This window comes from Odontomachus brunneus, unplaced genomic scaffold (assembly GCF_010583005.1).
Source record: "Odontomachus brunneus isolate Ranch 3 - 2012 unplaced genomic scaffold, Obru_v1 Obru_scaffold_027, whole genome shotgun sequence".
Classification (NCBI taxonomy): Eukaryota; Metazoa; Arthropoda; class Insecta; order Hymenoptera; family Formicidae; genus Odontomachus; species Odontomachus brunneus.
Window position 1 is genome coordinate 1,823,798 of NW_022639477.1, and position 431 is coordinate 1,824,228.

Consider the following 431-nt stretch of genomic DNA (forward strand, 5'->3'; position numbering starts at 1 on the left):
TGCACTGTTGAACTGTGCAATAATGGGCGCATTCAGTAGAAAAAGCGCTCAGTGAGCAATCAACGATTATTGGTTCTTGCTATTAGATCCCTAAATCTAGACCAATTACATTGACAAATTATTCAACTGTTGTGCAACTGTTGAGTCTACTGAATGCAGCCAATGGCTCTTGCACACAGGACGCGGTAATGCTTGCCGCGCGGCGGAAGTCCGCGCGATAACCAATCAATGTTGTTTTTCCGTAAGAGCTAGAAGGTTATTACAAAAAGCAGCATATTGATTGGCTGTCGCACGAACTTCTGCCACGCAGCAAGCATTATGGCTCCTGCACACAGGACGCGGTAATGCTTGCCGCGCGGCGGAAGTTCGCGCGACAGCCAATCAATATGCTGCTTTCTGTAATAACCTTCTAGCTCTTACGGAAAAACAAC